Source organism: Panthera pardus, unplaced genomic scaffold (assembly GCF_024362965.1).
Source record: "Panthera pardus isolate Hobbes unplaced genomic scaffold, ASM2436296v1 HiC_scaffold_12, whole genome shotgun sequence".
Classification (NCBI taxonomy): domain Eukaryota; kingdom Metazoa; phylum Chordata; class Mammalia; order Carnivora; family Felidae; genus Panthera; species Panthera pardus.
The window spans coordinates 72,474,927-72,487,969 of NW_026526677.1; the positions used below are offsets into that span (position 1 = coordinate 72,474,927).

General features: G+C 35.2%; 2 long non-coding RNA genes across 3 annotated transcripts in view; one reads left to right on the plus strand and one right to left on the minus strand.

The window, feature by feature from the left end:
* Positions 1-13,043, plus strand: part of LOC109267339 (uncharacterized) — a 106,813-nt gene that overhangs the window by 70,750 nt on the left and 23,020 nt on the right. For both annotated transcript variants that reach the window (XR_008421246.1, XR_008421245.1), the window contains exons 2-3: positions 7,180-7,197; positions 7,987-8,039. This is a non-coding gene — a long non-coding RNA (uncharacterized LOC109267339). The remainder of the gene's footprint in view (positions 1-7,179; positions 7,198-7,986; positions 8,040-13,043) is intronic.
* The window catches only part of LOC109267340 (uncharacterized), a 72,703-nt gene that overhangs the window by 35,867 nt on the left and 23,793 nt on the right, over positions 1-13,043 (minus strand). The window lies entirely within an intron of this gene.

Here is a 13,043-nt window from a genome sequence, read left to right on the forward strand (position 1 = left end):
GGCCAAATATTACTTTCCCTAAAAATTCTGAAATAGTAACACTTGAACAAATTTGTGCTTTCCAGTCTGCAAGCAGTTCAGAGAGGCTTATATTGATATTTATTAATTATAATGTTTCAATATATTCTCAGAATATAAATATCAATAAATACAGAAGTAATGAAAAGAGTCATTAGAGAATATTATATGAAACTATGGATAAATTTGAAAACCTAGAGGAAATGGGTTGTGTTCTAGCAAAATATAAATTAATAAAATCAATTCAAGAGAAGAAAATTTAATAGGCCAACTGTCAAAAAAGGAAAATAAAAAGAAAAGCATTGAAATGGTGATTAAGGAAATATCATTAAAAAGGGAAGCTATGTAACTAATAAATAAATGATGAGTTCTAGGTTACTGAAGTTCAGAGGGAATGTACAACTTCCCAATTTTATGAAGCCATCATAACTTTAATATTAAAACCTATAAAGAGGGTAAAATCTCCTGTATTGCTACAGAACAAATTTTCTAAAAAAAATACTCAAACACATTGCCAAATAAAGCTATCATTGTTCCCAAGGATTATACTAGCATAACTCATTTCCTCAAAAAACTAGAGAAAAATGTATACATTTACATCATTAAAATACTGAAAATATACTTTAAAAAGAAATTCAGAAGACTTGCCTAATTAGAACCCCAATAAACAGGAATATAAGGAAATTACATAAATATGATAAATATTATCATAATCCAAAGCAAATATAAATATAAATATAAATATAATTTGTGAAATGTTAATAAATACTTTAATTACAATTAGAATTGTAATTAGAAAGGGATACCTGCTAGCACTGTGATTACTCACTATTATACTGAAGGATGTAAAATACATACTGAGAGAAAAAAATCAAATAATATTTATAAATTTTGGAAGAACAAAAATTATTTGGTTTTTGTTGGTGAGTTGATTGCATAGCTGGCAAACCTAAAATATTGTAGAAAAAATATTATTCAACAGAAAAAGAAAATTGGGAAAGTTATTGTATAACAAAGTAAACAGACAAATAGTAACCATTCTTGCTATAAATAACCTGAGGAGTTAGGAAAAATCCCAGTCATAATATAAACAGAAATCTATAAAGTATTTAATAAAGAATATGGGGAAGGAAATTAAGAAAATTACAAAAACAACAGCAAACAAATTATGTGAAAAATAGGATATTCTTGAATGAAAAAATTTAACATCACAAAAAAATGACAATTCTCCAAGTTATTAGAAATTTAATGCAACAACAATTTGAATCCTGATGTGAGTTTTGAAAAAAAACTGGTAACTTAACTTGAAGTTTATATGTAATACCAAATATCAGAGAATTTAAGGAAAGTATGAAACTAAAAAAGAATGGTCAGAATTAGTTATAAAGCTACAGTAATAAGTGCATATGATATTGCCATGGAAAGAGAAAATAGATCAGACAAAAGGAGAATAATCCAGAGAATCCTGAAATAAATTCTATTATAAAGAAACAATTTTTTAATAGAAAAATATGGGCAAAGAATGAAATGGCCAGCTAACAAATGAGTAATTTTATTTGGCTAGCAAGAACTGGAAAAGATTCTCAAGTTCAATATCAGAGAAATAAATGTCAGGTCAAAAATGAAATAGTACTTTATTCTACCAAGCTGCCAGAATTAAAATGTACTCTAAAACCAATGGCTAGCAAAAGCATGTGGAGCAATTCTATCATTTATCACTGGTGAAAGACTTTTCTCATTTTATTGCCTTACTGAGAAACAATCTGGTACCATATATATATTTTTTTAAATTACATTTTTCTACAAAGCAACCCCCTTCCTAGGAATCTATCTACTAAAAATAAAAACATAACGTATAAGAGTGTTTCCGTGGATTTTTCTAGAATCATTGTTCTTGGGGACAAAAGACTGGAAACAAAATTAATCAACATCAATAAAGGAATGGTTGAATAAATTACACAGACAGAATTTCCCTATATTTATTTGGTGGAATTTTCTCAAAATCTATGGAGAGAGATATGAAAAATCCTGAAAAGACTGTAACGTGATGAATTTTTTTACAAAGAAAACAATGACATCAGCAGGATGGTGGCCGTGAAAGCCAGAATCCACTGAAGAGTGTTTAACGTCTCATCTGCCAAATCAGCTAGCCCTGAATATAGATGGCATTGCAGCATTTGGCCTTTGCTGGTGGTTGATGACAAGCAGGAGGGATGGGTGTGGGAAGAGTCTTTCCTAAATCTCAAGCCCTGAACACTATTCCCCACAAGCAAGAATGCTTCTAGGATGAACCTTGAAGCCTATGGCATGGACCTGGGTTGAGCCCCACACTTGCAGATCTAAGTGCTAGTGGCAAATATTCAAACTAGCACTCTGGGGGCTAACGTGAAGAAGCTTCCCTCTGAACAGCAGTTGAACATGGGTCCACTGGTCCTGAAAGATGGGAAAATGTCATTCTAGAGGAAGGGTGATGGCCTCTGTTGCCCTCAGCTGACAGAAAGTATTCAGATTTATATCCCCATATCAAGAGTTGGGGAGATGAGTGCTGCCAGGCCAACTTGAGGCCATTTGATTATTTAGAAGATTCCTGTTTAATTTTCAAATATTTCGGGGTTATTCAGCTACTATTACTGATTTCTAGTTTAATTCCATTGTGGCCTAAGAACGTAATTTATACAATTTCAATTTTAAAAATTTGTTAAGGTGTGGGGCACCTGGATGGCTCAGTCAGTTAAACGTCTGATTTCAGCTCAGGTCATGATCTCACGGTTTGTGAATTTAAGGCCCACTTCAGGCTCTTTGCTGACAGCTCAGAGAAATAAATGTGAATCTTCAGATTCTGTGTCTCCCTCTCTCTGCTCCTCCCCTGCTCATTATCTGTCTCTGTCTCTCAAAAATAAATAAACACCAAAAAAATATATTTTTTAGTTTGTTAAGGTGTATTAAAGTATGGCCAAGAATGTGACCTATGTTGGTTGAATGTTCCATGAAAGCTTGAAACAAATTTATGTTCTGCTGTTGTTGAATGGAGTATTTTATAAATGTCAATTAAATCAAGTTGATAATGGTAGTTCTGTTATGTCATTTACATCTTTAATGATTTTCTGCCTGCTTAATTCATCAGTTACTGAAAGAGAGATGTGTATTAAAGTCTCCAACTCTAATACTAGATTTCTCTGTTTCTCATTTTAGTTCAATCTGTTTTTGCCTCATATATTTTTATGCTCTGCTGTCAGTGGATGCATGTTTGAGATTATATCTTCTTAGAGAATGAGCTCTTTATCTGTGAGAGTGGTCCTTGTTCTGAATTCTTTTTTAACTGAAATTAATATAGCTACTCTAGCTTTGTTCTGGTTAGTGGTAGCATGGTATATCTTTTTCCATCTTTTTACTTTTAACCTGAGTCTTTACATTTAAAATGGGTTTCTTGTAGATAAAATTCAGTGAGTCTTACTTTTTTCCATTCTAATAGTCTTTGCCTTGTAATTAATTTATTTCAGCCATTAACATATGAAGTGATTATTTATATAATAATCTTCCCCTTTTCCTATTTTTTTTTGGTGTTTTTATTTCTTTCAAGTTTTTATTTAAATACCAGTAAGTTAACATACAATGTAATATGAAATTCAGACATAGGATTTAGTGAGTCTTCACTTACATACAACACCCAATGCTCATCACAAGTATCCTCCTTAATATCCATCACCTATTTAGCCCACCCCCACCCACATCCCTCCATCAATTCTCAGTTTGTTTTCTTTAGTGAAGAATCTGTTTGATGGTTTGCCTCTCTCTTCCCCCCCCCATGTTTATCCATTTTGTTTCATAAATTCCACATATGAGTGAAATCATATATTTGTCTTTCTCTGACTGACTTGTTTTGCCTTGGATAATATGCTCTAGTTCCATGCACATCATTGCAAATGGCAAGAGTTCATTCTTTTTATGGCTGAGTAATATTCCTGTGTGTGTGTATGTATATGCATGTATGTATATGTATGTGTATATATACATGTATGTATGTATATGTATGTGTATATACGTATATACATGTATGTATGTATATGTATGTGTATATATGTGTATATACATGTGTATATATGTATGTATATGTATACATATATACATACACACATATATGTATATATATGTATGTATGTATATGTATGTGTATATATATGTGTATATATGTATCTACATATATATACATATATACACATATATATACATATACATACACATATATATGCATTCTCACCAACAGTGTAAGAGGGTTCCTCTTTTTCCACATCCTTGCTGACATCTGTTGTTTCCTGAGTTGTTAATTTTAGCCATTCTGACAGGTGTGAGGTAATATCTCATCATAGTTTTGATTTGTATTTCCCTGATGATGAGTGATGTTGAACATCTTTTCATGTGTCTGTTAGCCAGCTGTATGTCTGTTCATATCTTCTGTCCATTTCTTCACAGGATTGTTTTTTGGGTGTTGAGTTTGATAAGTTCTTTGTAGATTTTGGATACTAACTCTTTATTAGATATCATTTGCAAATATCTTCTCTTATTCCATTGGTTGTCTTTTAGTTTTATTGATTATTTCCTTTGCTGTGCAGAGGCTTGTTATTTTGATGAGGTCCCAATAGTTCATTTTTGCTTTTCTTTCTCTTGCCTCAAGAGACATATCTAGTAAGAAGTTGCTACAGCTGATGTGAAAGAGATTACTGCCTGTGTTCTCCTCTAGATTTTAATGGTTTCCTGTTTCACATTTAGGCTTCCATCCATTTTGAATTTATTTTTGTGTATGGTGTTAAGAAAGTGATTCAGTTTCATTCTTTTGCATGTTGCTGTCCAGCTTTTCCAACACCACTTGTTAAAGAGACTGTCTTGTTTCCATTGGATATTCCTTCCTGTTTCATCAAATATCAGTTGACCATATAGTTATGGGTCTATTTTTGGGTTTTCTACTCTGCTCCACTGATCTATGTGTTTTTGTGCCAGTACCATACTGTCTTGATCACTACAGCTTTTTAATAACTTGAAGTCCAGAATTGTGATGCCTCCAGCCCTGCTTTTCTTTTTCAAGATTGCTTTGGTTTTTGGGGGGGTATTATGTGGTTCCATGCAAATTTTAGGATTGTTTGTTCTAGCTCTGTGAAAAACGCTGGTAGTATTTTCACAGAGATTGCATTGAATGTGTAGATTGTTTTAGGTAGTATAAACGTTTTAATAATGTGTTCTTCCAATCCATGAGCATGGAATATTTTTCCATTTCTTTGTGTCCTCTTCAATTTCTTTCATAAGTGTTCTACATTTTTCAGAGTATAGATCTTCGCCTCTTTGGTTAAGTTTATTCCTAGGTATCTTATTGTTTTTGGTGCAATTATAAATGGATTTATTTCTTGATTTCTCTTTCTGCTCCTTCATTATTGATGTACATAATTGCGTCAGATTTCTATATGTTAATTTTGTATCCTGCAACTTTTCTGAATTCTGAATATTAGTTCTAGCAAGTTTTTGGTGGAGTCTTTTGAGTTTCCTGCACAGAGTATCATGTCTTCTGCAAATAGTCAAAGTATGAATTGTTCCTTGCCAATTTGGATGCATTTTATTTCTTTTTGTTGTCTGATTGCTGCAGGTAGCACTTCCAGAATATGTTAAATAACAATGGTAAGAGTGGACATCACTGTCTTGTTCCTTACCATAGAGGAAATACTCTCAGTTCTTTCCCATTGAGGATGATATTAGCTGTAGGTTTTTCATATATGGCCTTTATGATGCTGAGGTATGTTTTCTTTGCCCCTACTTTGCTGATGGTTTTTATCAAGAATGGATGCTGTACTTTGTCAAATGCTTTTCTGCATCTATTGAGATGCATATGAGATCATATGGTTCTTTCCTTTTTTTAAATTTTTAAAAAAATTTAAAAAATAGTTTAATGTTTATTTATTTTTGAAAGAGAAAGAGAGAGTGGAGGAGGGGCAGTGAGAGAAGGGAGACACAGAATCGGAAGCAGGTTCTAGACTCTGAGCTGTCAGCACAGAGTCCGACACGGGCTCAAACTCACGAACTGCGAGGTCATGACCTGAGCCGAAGTTGGACACTCAACCGACTGAGCCACCCAGGCGCCCCTATCTTTTCTTTTATTAATTAATATGGTGTATCACATTGATTGGTGAGTATGGTAAAACCTTGGATTGTGAGTAACTTGTTCTGTGAGTGTTCTTCAAGATAAGCAAACATTTCTAATAAATTTTAACTTGATAAACGAATGTCTTGCAATATGAGTAGTATGTGATGCCAAACGTTACATGATCACAACTGAGCCAATGGTTTTTCTCTCTCTCTTTCTTTCTCTCTCACTGTGGGATTGTGGGTGATCATCTCCCATACTCAGATGCTCGGTCTCAGACCATGGTGTTTGGAAGAAATCAGTGATTTTTCAGAACATTGGAAGGTGCCTGCAACTGGCAGTGTATTTTTAGTCACTTCAAAGCACCTGTGGACAGTCCTTTGCTTTTCCAAAACTTAGGAATGCTTTTCTTTATTCTAAGTCAGACTGTCTGCAGATATAGACACCATCCACTGCTGCCTTATTGCCAGTTACATTAAATACAGTATATGACAAGAGTTTATTAATACTGTGCTGTAGTCAACATCTGTGAGTGTATACAATGGCCCCTATGCAGAAAAACATTGAAAAGAAAGGTAGTAAGAAGAAGAAGATTATTGTGGTGGAAATTAAGAAGGAAATCATTGAGAGGTATTAATGAGGTATGAGAGTGGCCAAAAGTCCAAGATTTTACGAGAAGTCTACATTTGCATCTTGTTTGCAGAGGAGGGGGAGAAAAAGGCAGAGGAATCCTTCACTTCAAATGAAATTAGGAAGATGTGTAAAATGTGGGAAACAGTGTAAAATTTTATAGAAAAACACCACCTGAATAAGACTGTAGCAGTGCGAATGATGAATCTGTTTAACGACAATGCAATGTCACATTTCTGTGAAATCTTCAAAAGGAGGCAAAAGTGTCATTGGATAGGTTCCTTGTTAAAGTTGCATGAAAAGGAAAAGATTCTATTGAGCCAGTATATAGCAGTGATTCTGTTAGTGATAGTGAAAGTTATCCTGTGCAATAACCCTCCTCTCTGTTGTCTCCCTCACACCAGCCACGAAGGTGTTCAAAGGTAAATGCAAGTTAATTTATTTTTCTTTATATTCTGTATTTTATTATTTTGTATTATATCACAGTATTGTAATCATTTTTCTTTATATTTTATATTTTCTTTATCATTTTATATTACAGTATTGTAATCATTTTATATGAATATTTTTGGGTTGTAGAATGAATCATCTGAGTTTCCATTAGTTCTTACGGGGAAATTCACTTTGATATACAAGTGCTTTGGATTACAAGCATGTTTCTGGAACAAATTATGCTCATGGACCAAGGTTTTACTGTGTTGAATCATCCTTGCAACCCAAGAATAAATCCCACTTGATCATGGTGAATGATTCTTTTAATGTACTGTTGGATTTGATTTGCTAGTATGTTGTTGAGAATTTTTACATCCGTGTTCATCAGGGAGTCTTGGTCTGGTTTTCTCTGTTTTTAATTGAACATTTTATATAATTACATTTTTTACCTCCTTCTGTAGCATATCACTTATCCTTTTAAAAAAATTTAGTGGTCATCTCAAAGTTTACAGTATACATTTTAAACTCACCTAATCCCTCTTTAAATAACACTATTTGGCTTTTCTGAATTGCAGGTAACTTAAAGTATTCCAAATTCCTCCCTCCCATGTTTGTGATATTGTTGTCATTCATTTCACTTACCCATCTGCTATAATCACTCAATATAGTTTAACATCTGTTGCTTTAAATAGTTATCTTTTAGATCACTGACAAATAGAAAAAATAACACATTTATTTTATCTTAATTTATTCTTTCTCTGATGTTCCTCTCTTTTCAGTGTAAATGCAAGCTTCTGAGAGGATTTTCCTCAGACCTCACCCTGAGAACCTGGTAAGTTTCCTGAGAGAAGGCCCATGCAACTGTTATGAGCACCTTTAAGACTGAGGCCCCAGAAGTTAGCTTCTCGCTCTCAAGCTAGTCCACTCAGCCTCTGGCATTTAATCAAAATTACCATTTAAAAATTTTATCATTTAATGGCTCCAGCAACTTTTGTTCCAGATAAAGCAGGTCATAGTTGTTGTATCTCTGCAGACGTGCCTGTCTCTTCAGATTTTGGAATGGCAATTTGCCCTAAAACCTCAGTTCTCTGATGAGTTCAAGAACAACCATTAACTATACATTTTGCTGTAACTGTAAATACTGAATTCTTGACTTCCTGGCTCTTTGTATATCAAAACTTTCACGGATATTTCAGAAAGTAAAAAATGCAAGTTCCAGGTAATTTTATATAAAACATTTATCTTAGAATAAAAAGGGCAACCATTTCAGAGAAACAAAACCCCTCTGTGTTTGTATATGTGCTTATACATCTTTCTCTGAGGAAGATCAGTGTGATAGAATTCCCACAAAGTCATTAATGCTGGTCATTGCATGTAGTTGAGACATTTTCATATTGTGTTTGTTAGTTTTCTTATTACAAAAAGCGTATATCCCTTCTTTAGATTATTATTTTTAAAAAGTTGTGCACTTTGCCAGAAGCATTTACCATTTGTATTCATGAATAATGATGATAAACCTTTATAAAGAGGAGGGTTCTAAATGCCAGGTAGGAAGTATGACCTTTATTTGAGAGGCAAAGGGGTGCTCCTGATGAATTTTGAGCAGAGAAATGATATAATTTGAGTTCTGCTTTTAGAAAACTTATTTAGCTCCTATGTGTTGAACAGGCTAGGATATTGAGGAACTCATTTAGGGGGCTATCCAAATTATGTTAACAATTATGTTTTCTATTTGTACACTGCTTTAGAATTTATTGAGCACTATCATTTATATTAACTTATTTATTTCTCAAACTTCACTGTAAGTGAGGCAGATTAGAGAGTTTTACCTTACATTTGGAAATACGGACAATTGTTCTAAGTAAATTAAACAACATGCCTTGACCTCTGAGTTACTATGTTTGACAACTAGGGTGTAAAGCCAGAAATGTTGTGCTCTATTTTGTCATGTGTCTTCTGGACAAAACTAAACAAAAATAACCCTGTATTTTTTATAAAGCTTAGAGTTTATAAAGTGTTTTCATGGAATAATCTTAATGAAGTGGCATTAATATAACTGAAAACAAACAATCCATACCCCCAAACAAGCACACAAACAAAAAGGATGCTTGACAATATGCCTGATAATGAGTTTAAAGCAATGATCATAAAGATCCTCACTGGGCTGGAGAGAATAGATGAACTCAGTGAGAATTTCAATAAATAGATAGAAAATGTAAAAATGAACCAACCAGGGTTGAAGAAAACAATAACAGAAATGCAAAATACACCAGAGGGAATCAATAGTACATTTGTGGATGTAGAAGAATGGATCAGTGTCCTGGAAGACAAGTTAGTGCAAAGCACCCAAGCCGAACTGTGAAAAGAAAAAAGAAAATATAATTAAAAAAAAAAAATTAGGCTAGTTCAAAGGACCTCTTGGATAACACCAAGAAAAAAAGTCCACATAATACGGATCCCAGAAGGAGAGGAGAGAGAGAGAGAGAGAGAGAGAGAAGCAGAAAACTCATTTGAAGAAATAATAGAAAAAAGAATGCTTGAGAAAAGTGAATAAATGAAGGAAAGTAGGAAAACAAACATTGTGCTGCATGAACTTTTATTACACCATTACTTTTTTTATGGTGGCTAGTAAATCTGTATTTTGCAGATGAGGAAATGGAATCATAAGGATGTTGAATGACTTGCTGAAAGTCACATAACTTTTCAAAAGTCACTTCTAAGATATAAACCCAGATTTGTCTGATTCCTAAGGTAGAGGAAATCATAGCTATAAGGATAATGGTATTGATGGCTATTGTGTTGTTGTGATACAAAACGATAATAAAAGCCAAGCTTACTACAGCTATTGACAACCAAAAGGTCCCTTTGGTTATATACAGTGAAGTTTTCATATTCTTTAGCAATGGAGTGGAGAAAGCCAAGAATCAAGCCTAGGACTTAAAAAAAAAAAAAAGGATGGAACTAAAAGTCAGTTAACTGTCTAACAAAGGCAGGTTTCTTATACTGAGATGAGGGACATGGTTCGGAAAATCCAGGACCCTGATACATGGTATGGAATTTTTATGAGGATGCTTTCAAATGTTTTTATATTCTGAATCCTCTGAACCTGTAGACAAAGTCCACCTTCCTGATTAAGAGCCAACATACCCTGAGGAGTCCAGTTCTAGCACCTAGAAAGAGCATAGACATCTTGTTTTACCTTTAACTTTTATTACATCATTACTACCCCATATAGTAGATATTAAATATGCATTTTGTAGATGAGAAAATCCTATATGTGATGTTTTTTAGGCCTGATTCAAGGCAATTATAAATCTTTAAGCTTGCCTGGCAGGGCTTATGGGGGAAAGCTGCCCACCCCATTTCAGACTTGGTACACAGCCAGTACATTGCAGTTTTCTGGAAGTCATTGTAGTCAAGGACTCAAGCACTCTGGTCCAGCCATGTTCATATGTATATCTATATTTGAGCCAAAGAGCCTCCACCACGACCTAGTTATTAGGGGGCTTTGGCTGAGGCACTTTTTTCCACTTTGACTGAGTACCTCTTTACTGCTAATCCTTCCTCCTCTGACTACCCCTTGTCCATAGATCCATAAAGAGGTAGTAGTCTTCTGTTAGTAATCCCTGGACAGTAAGACAATTCCCCCTGTCTGCACTGCATTCACCTAACACCATCCCAATGCCATTTTGTGGGGAAAAAATTCAACACTGGGGAGCTAACACCTCTTTTTTGCCTCTTGTGTTTACTGTTGCAGTAAGTAAATAAAGGCTTAATTTTTACTTTCAGTTTCTCTCAGTGTCCTAACTGACCACCACTAAACCTGATTGCATGACAAAATTGGCACAGACAGCAGAAATGTCAATTGCACGAAATGTCATTCTGGAATAGCAAGAGTAAAAAGCCTGAGGGTCCACTGGGCACCATTGGCCATGCTAATGTACCTTTCTTGAGGAGTGCTAGAAGATTGTTTACAGAAATTTTTCACTTCTAAGGAAGATCACTCATCTTTCTCTTTAGCCCCTGACTCCCTAGCTGAGCTTGCCCAGTGGCTCAAACTAGAAACCCAACCAAGGGTCTCAAAGAAAATTATGGAAGCATTTCCTTAGCTATTGCTTATGGTCTTCCTACAATGGGACCAAAAAGTATCAGATAACTCTCTTGCTGAGTTATGTCTAATGACTATTGCTATCTTTGTGCAGATCCCTGGTGTTAATGCATGTCCTGTGACACAGCAGGTTGCTGATAATTGTGTGTCCTGTGAAAACTCATGTAAAGCCCTTTGGAATTACTTTGCCTAGCAGCCCAAAGAAACCTTAGAGATGTGATTAGTTTGTCTCTACAATGAAGGAGGTCATTTGTTAAACTCAGTGAAGGATAGGGCACCTTCTAGGGTGTGTTACTATAGTCTCCCCTTCAGAGTGTCCCATCAGAGGCCACATTGCCTAAGGGGGAAGAGGGAGCAGGGAGAAAGGAAGAGTGAAATACCCAAGATCCTCTTTCCTCAGATGGTATTATTTTGAGATCAAAAAGTTTGGTTCACTGTGACAAGTTCCCTGCCACTGAAAAACATGTTTGGATTATCCTCACAGAGGCTATTATGGTTGATGGTTTCTTGGGTCTGCAGTGAGTTATTGAAAACAACTCTGGTCTCTGATGAGACCATTTACCAGACTCAGATTGCTAGGTTTGTCCATGCTGCTCCTGCTAGTTAGCCAGCCTAGTTAAACATCCTCATGAGGTCAAGTCAATCAGTTCATGACACAATATGAGTGTTGATTGGCAAATTTCCCAGCATGGAAAAAGTGGTAATGCAAAAATAGCAAATCTTGGCCACCAGAAAGAGTAGCATAAGAGTAATAAACAGACATGGTTTACTAGATGATGCAGGCCAGGGTTTTCCCAAAAATATATTTGCATTCGGTTTCTTGTGAAAGGGGTCTTAAAGAAGGAGATTGATGGGCTCCCTATAAACAAATTTGCAGCTGGGTACCCAGCCACAGAGGTGACTAACAGGTGCCTTGCTCAGTTCTTCATGGTAATGACCATGTGACTGATGCAGATACTATCTTCTAATGATACCTCTTCTGGTGAATCTAGAGATGAATTGGAGAGACCCATCAAGATTTACCTGAACTTCTCAGCTTTTAAAAATAAGACAAAGGGTTAGGTTAAGGTCTTATGCCTCCTGGGATGATTAGGGGTCCTATGTAAAAATTAGGGTTCTATGAGAAGGTGGGGGAGAATTGTACTTCTTGAGCCTTTGGATACAGTGCATAGGTGGCTATGGTCTCTGCAATCCTTGACACCAGGAAAGAACATGTAATGAATTCTGGTTTTGGGCCTGAGACCACCATCACTGGAACCCTTGCCTAAGCCTGGCTAGGGATAAGTCCATTTGGGTCCCTATAAACCTCCATTGTTATGTATCCCACTACTGAATGGTATAGTTGTATTGTCTATGTGCATTATTGCTCATCTCAGCTCCCATACCTTGATGGAATTAGCTGCTAATAATCCTAATAGAATGATTGAGATCATTTTAGTTGGGTGTGTGGAAAACTGTGACCCTGCCTGACTACTGTCCCTAGTGTTAGTCTTTCTCAAAAACAATTATCAGTTGCTTATGGGCCAAAAACAAATAACTGCCCTCATTGCCGAGTTTAAGGAAATCAAAGTCCTCTGTAAGACTATTTCTGCATTTGAGAGTTCCATCTATCCTGTACATATGACCTCTAGTACCTGAAACTCATCTTTGAATATTGGTAACTAGTGCCATAGTGCCACACCTTTGGCACATGCAGTACCAGACAATGTGACTATTGCCCAAGCCAAG